This window comes from Cryptotermes secundus, unplaced genomic scaffold, assembly GCF_002891405.2.
Source record: "Cryptotermes secundus unplaced genomic scaffold, Csec_1.0 scaffold736, whole genome shotgun sequence".
Taxonomy (NCBI): Eukaryota; Metazoa; Arthropoda; class Insecta; order Blattodea; family Kalotermitidae; genus Cryptotermes; species Cryptotermes secundus.
In genome coordinates this window covers 1,336,532-1,343,192 of record NW_019718280.1, presented here as the reverse complement: position 1 = coordinate 1,343,192, position 6,661 = coordinate 1,336,532, and the positions used below count along the sequence as shown (strand labels likewise).

The following is a 6,661-nucleotide window of genomic DNA, read 5'->3' as shown; positions in this document are numbered from 1 at the left end:
GGATACCTCAAGGCAAAGGTTTTTAAACATCGCCCCACAAACCTGGTTCAGCTGAAGAATGTTATTCGGCAGGAAGTAGCCCAAATTCCGGTGCACATGTTGGAACGTGCAGAGGGGAACTTCAGAAAAAGGTTGCATCAGTGCATAGAGAACAGTGGCCACCACCTTCAAGATATTTTGTTTCAAACTTTAAAGTATGTTCTTTCATTAGCTAAACATAAATTTTGTCTATCAGCAATAATTTTTCTTTTATTCGCCTTCAAAAAAAGTTTCTGCGCCCCACTCTGAATAACTTCCTCATTCATTAACAAAGCATACTTATGGGTAATTCCAAGTGTATATATTATACGCAGTATCTAACGAGACTTGTAGAGGGCGTCCATGATGAGAATGTGTTTTTATAAGGAGTCCATGGAAACAAATTTCAATGCGGTACAGCCCAGATGAAACAAAAAAGAAATTTGTTTTCTCAGGACATCCGGGATATAGCGTAGGGTTTCGAAGCAGGCATTTCCCAACTACGAGGTTAACAAGTTTCCGCTGCGCAATCCCTGCAGGTATTATGAATAAGCCACATGCGCGTACCTCTTGAGACTCAATGCAGAACACGAAAAGTGAATACGTAATAGCGATGAAATAGTTTTTTTTTCAATGGCTCTTGCAGCCCATTCAGGGACCTGGCCTCTTATTCAGTTCCGTAATCATTTTTCACAGACCGCAGGACTCCTTGAAAGAGCGATCAGCCCGTCGCAAAGTCGCCACCTAAACACAGGACAACACAAACACAAAATAAACGCATGCGCACACCAAACATCCATGCCCTGAGTGGAATTGGAACCCAGGATCCCAGGGTCCGAGCGAGGGAAGACAGTTGCTGTGACAGGCATGAAACAGACAGATGGGGCAAGATAACAACTACAGCTATGAAGTGAGGGCTTCTGCCTTGTAACAACATTCTGGTTGGCTGCAGACATTTTTAGCACACACAAAGAAACAGAGTTAGGGGTCACTGAAGATGACGCGGCAGGAGAGAGAGTAATGAGAAATTACGAAACAGAAAGTAGAGGATAAATAAGGCGAGATACGTAAGAAATGTTCTGTAAACGACTGGATGAAGAAGAAATAAGGAACATTACTTGAATGAAGATACCGAGTATGTTGAAAGTGACGGCTTCGTGTTATGTAGCCGTGCTAATGGCTAAGTGAAGTAAACAAACCAATCAGGGGTCATTTGAAATCATCAATTCAGCGAAAAGGACCCTTTGAGACTCAATTCAAGAACTGTATGGGAGGAATAATAGGATATACATCGACAAGTTGAGGAGAGGATTTAAATGGAAGATCGACTGGAATGTGGTGTGAGAAAACATGAAGTATTCGTAGGTGAAAGCGAAGAAAAAGACAAAAGATATGAAATAATAATAATAATAATGGCAATGTTGTGACGTATGGACCCGTTGCTAGGCGGTGACTCTGAAAACAGCGGCCGTTGCTAGGTAACGCCCGCAACGTACACACGCAACCATTGGACAATAGGGTTATGCAATCCGTTTCTAAGCAATGACTCTGTAAACACGTTCCCGCGGAAAATGATACGACCTCAACAATAGAAGAACGGTGTTTTGAATGTGGTCCGTGCTATGGAGTTATCTTGAAGACTTGTCAGTTGTCAATTGAGGTTTGGCAGTTGAGTTGAGCTCTGCAAGGGATGCTGAGAAGAGATGGCGCTATTGTTGAGTTAACAATCGACAAAAGTTCAGCTGTGGGATATTCGCCAACCCCGTCTGTAGTCACACATTCCAAATAGCTTACAATATCAAAAGAGCAGGAGGAATAAGAGAAATAATGCATGAATTCAGACTCCTGAGAATTTTTTAAGTATGTATGCACGTGACCTATGTGTATGCTTGTACCCTTCTTGTGTTTGTTTACAACCCTTTAAATTTAATGAAGCAATTTTGGGCATATGTGTAATTTGTGGGAAACTGGGAATAAAATACAGAAGGAGTAAACATGTGAATGAAATTAGATAATAAAATTATGCAGAAAGACGCAGGTCTAGATTAAGAATTACACAAGTACAAAAGGAGAAAAGGGCCTGATGAAGTAGAAATAGAAAGGGAAGAAGAAGCTGGAGAAGAGAGAGGATTAGAAGAAGAAAAAGAGATGGGAGATAAAAAGAGAGAAAAAGGGAAGATGACAAATGGAAGGAAGGGGAATACTAGAAAATAAGAGGAGAATTGGAGGACAAAGAAAATTAGGAGAAAACGAAAGACGAGAAGGAAGAAGTATACGGAGAAAAGTAAAGAATAAAATAAAGAGAAAATTAAAGTGAAGGAGAGAAATGTAGCAGTTATCCTTCTGTAGACTGACTAGCTTGCGTCCCGGAAGGAACATGACTCAAATATCCACGTGAAATATGCCGTTGCTTCATGCAGCCCACGGCTCCTCATCTCGTTACTCGCTGAAGGCAACTGAGGAGCCCACAGCAGATGAGCCAGAGCCGCTTTCTAGCTTCTCAGTTTACATGTGCAAACGAAATTCAGCCACCAGAGAGACGTGAAACATTGGAATTATGTATCTGGTCATTTTTTCCGTAACTGTAGACCTACGAGGCAGCACCATCTACCGGCTGTCACTTTAGTCTTCCTGCACGACTGGCTCATAGATGGGGCACTGCCAAATATTCGAGGGGATCCTGATTAAAACTTCGGAAATATCAATATGCAACGTAATTTTAATTTACTCCATCGGTTCTTAACGACGCCGCATTCGTTGAACAGATTATTTAGCGTCGAAACATGTCACAACAACTGAAAATCAAGATGTAGCAATTACAAAATCCGCTTCGTGTTCAAGAGGCTCAGGTTCAGGCCAGAGACCACTTACCATCAATACGCTTCTCCGCAATTTTCGTCACTTTCTAAATGTCATAACTTCTTAAAACATATGGAACTTGTAAAATTGCAATACACCGTCAAAATAAACGGATATAAAAGTCAAATATCACCGAAAGCGTTCAGAAATCTGCTTTCGTGCCGAAGCGTCATCATGTGTTCTCTTGAATGGTGCGAGCTATGTCGGCCTGGTACATGGCGTCACGTATTATCTGACTTATCAGAGTAGGTAAAGCAGATACGAGAAAAAGTATCTGAAACGCTGCACTTACTTTATTACAGGCAGGGCTCGTGCAATATATCTGTCTTCTCTGTCTATTAAATTAGGGTTATGAATCCAACTAACTCTAAGTTTAATTCCCTCTGCAATTTTCAAGAGGTGGAATGTGTATGAAAATTAACTTTTTAGGGATCTTCAAAATTTAGCTGCGATTGAAGGGAGAATGAATGCACATAGAATTTTCATTGGGAAACCTCTTGGAACACATCCACTTCGGCGTTTTCGGGGGATACGACAACAGAAGTAAGAAGCATGATAGTGAGAGGGGCTGGTAAGACTAAGTTTGTGGATCCCCGGATATTATTTGCCTTTTTGTTGCCTCGTGGCTTTGTCTGTAGCTTGAATATAGAGCAGCGAATAACAGAATGATACAACGATGAACTAGAAGCGATCTGGAAGGAAAAGTTCATGACCTAATCGATATATTGTGACGGAATATTATCCATTGCTAGGCAACGGGTTGATAAACATATTCCCGCAGCAACAAATGCCCAGGCAACAAGAGAAGAACTCCCGTTTCTGTGTAACGGCCGGTAACACCTCCACCCTCAAGCGCGTGACAACAATAGGGCGTCCACTGATATAAAAATGCGTGCAGGGACTGTTTAGTGGGTAACTGCGTGGTAACACGTCTCTACAATATAGAATAAGTATCTATGAGACCCACGCCGCGAGTATATAACGACAGCTGTGAGCTGTAGGATTAGACAGAACTGTAACTGGGAGTCCAACGGCGTCAATGGAAAGGGAACACAAGGGCATAAATCGAGGTTTCCAGAGTAACTAAGAGTTTAGTGGGGATTACAAGGACAGAAGAGTACAGGATGATTTGTGAATTGGGCAGATTAGAGATAGCGCTATAATTGATTGTCATTACGAAGATGTTAATAAACCCAATCATAAGATTAGGGAACCCATTATTATTCGTCACGCTGAGCCCGATACGTGAGAATATTATTCTGGAATTGCAGCAACTAATGATAAATGACAGTGAAGACAACAGGTGTCTCAGCCGAGATTCGAACCAAGCACTTCCTGAATACGAATATCGAAACCTACCGCTACACCAGACTGCTCGATTGGCTACCGTCCAATGTAGCGGCCTGGTATTGGCTGCGTTGATACGTCGGCTTCTGCTGCCATATTGTTAGTTAGTTAGTTAGTTAGTTATTTGGATTTGTTACTGAGTTACAGGCATGATCAAACACGTGTATGTAGCTGTGAACAGTAAGTGGTGATGACCAGACAAATAACGGAAACCCAGGTTAAAGTGATGCACTTTCTTAATTAAGAACGCGGTAATTAATTACCCTTGCTGTGGTGAGAAATAGCACTGGGAGGTCTACATTTTCTAGAAAGAAACGATCCCCCTGCAACATGTAAGACAAATGAAAGACTGCTTCCAAAAGAACTTCCGTTTTGAAATGAGAAGACAGGGAAGTAGAGAGAGACAAAGGACGAGATATAAAGCCGGAAAGAAGAATCAAACAGAATTACTTGCTGGTAGTGCAGATCTTAATGAGAGAAACATTCAAATCGTTAGGGAAGAACAGAGATAGATGGAGGCTGATTTGGACCTGCGGAAGATGAAGCAAAGGATGGAAACAATTAAGAAATACGAAGGTTCTCCATTGGTTCCCTCCTCATATTTGTCTAGAATGTTTAAACCGCGAGAGCTGAAATAGCCGCAAGAGGTCATGAACGAGAAAAAAACACACTCCAAAAATTTAAACGGAAGAGACGATACAAAATATTCGAGTAGGTTTCAGGATAATATTAAAGTGAACAATAAACAAGAGGTTCTGATAAGAAGTAATCTCCCACTTTCTTTGATACGTCACGGATCGCACAGAAAATGACGCCTCCAACAATACTTCGCTTCCGTGGGAACGACATTACAGAGTCCTTACCTAGCAATGCCAGTGGAATACTGAGACAAGCCCACGTACATTCGCGACCAGCAAGTCTTCTGTGTTGCCTGTATCCTTTGCCGCGGAAACGTGTTTACCAAGACGTTGCCTAACAATGAAAAACGGAATGTATACTGCCTGATGATGGCTTTATAAGCCGAAACATGTAGCAACCTGCCATACCATTATGACCAATAAACTCACTCTACACAGTAAGTGTGAGTGCTGCCCTGAGACTGAAAAACAATAAAGAAATACAAGAAACATACAGACTGATGGGAGGGATTTATGAAGCACGCCGGTTGGGTGGGCTCAGGTGCCATGATATACATGCCAAGTTTCAGCCATTCCGAAAGATAATAGAATGAATTCACAGATATAGTCACAACATGAAGACTGCGTTAAATTACTTACATTTTTTTAGAAATATGGAATACAGGCTAAGAGTGGGATGCAAAATTTGAACCGATTTGAGAGGGCTCGGGCGCGATCAAATGGAGGACTTTAAAAGTGGACGTTCGGGTTATCTAAAAATTTTAGTACGAAACATTGAAGCCTTTGCGTAGATGAAATGATGTTACTAAAACGGTTCTTAAATAAATCGGTTGGTAGAGCGTTCATTTTGTTCATCTTGCTCAGGATACGAACCAGTGGCGGACTCTTGTGAACAAGGTAATGAACCTTTGAGCTGCATAAGATGGGAATTTCTTGAATAACCGAGAAACAATAAGTTTCTCAAGGAGAATCTCTCTTCATGGAGTCACTTTTTTGTCTTGTTTGGCCGAACAGTTTGCAACACAGCCAAGCATGCCCAGTATTGTGGATTTAGTACATATATTTCTCGACAGGGGTCAGGCTTGACGAGTTGCAGAGAGCAAACGTAAATCCATGACTTTGCAAATTTAGGGCTCTTAAATAACTGGGTTTCATTCATAAAACGGAGTTTACTCTTTTAAATATATATCAAATTTTATTGTAATTGCAAAAAATAGAAAATCAACAATTCGCTTTCGATGAATATTTAAATAAACGCTGTACCCATTCACCCACCCATCCATCCATGGTGTTAAAATAACAAATACTGAGACTATAGAGAAAAATATTATATTTCCAGGATATCGGCTTCAATGACAATACACAGTCTCTCATTACTATGCAGGCATTCTGAATGGAAAAGAATCAAATAACATAACCGCCATTTCCACTGCACAACCCGAATTTTTGAAGGATCCCTTTTTTCTCTTTGGTATTCACATATATATTGGAAAGCACGATTAAGTTTTTATTTGTAACGAGAGACGCTGAATTGTTTGGGGGTAGAAATGTAACTAATGTTCATGTTGGTTCTTTTAATGACCATGGTTGTGTATCTTTTGTTTCCCTGTTTTGTTCGTATGAGCCATATATAAGAGGTGGGTCGTTGGGCCGACCACAGGGTGATGCATGACGCCATTGTGGATAAAAATCGCTAACCGGAGTTTCAGAGGATGGAGAGGAATTTTTGCATGTAGTGCTGGATCCAACGACGAAAAAACATTCTGATTTTTAACAAGAAAAATGTGACCGCTCCACCC

At 41.0% G+C, this 6,661-nt stretch overlaps 1 protein-coding gene across 1 annotated transcript in view; it reads right to left on the bottom strand.

Annotated features, from left to right (window-relative positions):
* Nucleotides 1-6,661, bottom strand: part of LOC111875469 (neuroligin-3-like) — a 1,112,233-nt gene that overhangs the window by 154,702 nt on the left and 950,870 nt on the right. The window lies entirely within an intron of this gene.